The following is a 1,166-nucleotide window of genomic DNA, read 5'->3' as shown; positions in this document are numbered from 1 at the left end:
CTGATTTTAGATTTATAAAATAACAGGTCAAGAATTCACTTCGTGAAATAAATCATAAAATCATAGTCATTCTGAGGGGCTGGCTGAAGCACTCACGAGGACTGGCACAAGAGTAGAAGTTCGCATGTGCCAAAGGCAAGATTGCCCATTAAAACATATGGAATAGTGATTATCAAAATGACTTCATTCCATCTAAAGTCACCCATTGCAATGTGAAGTAAATTGAGTGTCTAGAAGTAAATAGCAAAAGATAATGGAACGCAAAGTTTTAGCAGAATTTTGCGAAGGTGACAATTTTGATTTTCAGTATTTCTCTTTGCCTATTGTTCATTACCTTGGCTAATATGCCCATGTCACTTACATAAGCAAACTTAGTCCATGCCTGAGAGTGACAGTCCATGTCAAAATAACATCCTATAATTTTTGAAATATGCTCAAGCATATATTTATAAATTTTATTTATTCTATGTACATAACATATGTTGACATATATGTATATATTGTAATTGTAATTCATATTTCAATAGAAAATATTGAAATTTATTAAGATCTGTTTCACATATAATGAGCATCATACCAATGTCAATTATATTTTCATTCATAACTTTATTTATCAAGAAAGTAGTTTTGTCTTAAGACACTACTACATATAAAAATAAATTTATATTGTACAACTTAGTTCCTCCAAAAAAGCAAATAACTGTGTCTTCACTGTCTGACGTTTTATAGGATTCATAGCATTCATGGATTCCCATGTTCAGTGTTTCTTCGTATGGCTAGTGAGTGAAGTCTTCATGTGCCTGTCATAACCTTCAGGTTTTGTTGTACTGGGCATGGTGTTTTTCTCTTACTGCATTTATTCATTTAAAATTTGTGGAGGGCAGGGAGGTAAAACCTTTCCTGTCTTATTTCAACTTTTATCAGAAATATGCAGTTGCTTTCATATCTAAAATCTGGATGAATAGAAGTTGCATTGGGAATATCTTGACTTTGGACATAGCTAAGTATAAGTGCTACGTTCTTTACAGGAAAGATTTCACAGATAATTGTCATCTGGAGACGCAATCAGGACTATGCAACAATAACAATGATTAATCTCTTATTACTACTATTGGAATACAAGTCTCATGAGAACATATCTGTTTCTCATCTATGTTTTCTCTATT

This window comes from Octodon degus, unplaced genomic scaffold (genome assembly GCF_000260255.1).
Source record: "Octodon degus isolate 3935 unplaced genomic scaffold, OctDeg1.0 scaffold00125, whole genome shotgun sequence".
Classification (NCBI taxonomy): Eukaryota; Metazoa; Chordata; class Mammalia; order Rodentia; family Octodontidae; genus Octodon; species Octodon degus.
The sequence above is the reverse complement of the archived record's forward strand: the minus strand, read 5'-3'. Positions refer to the sequence as shown.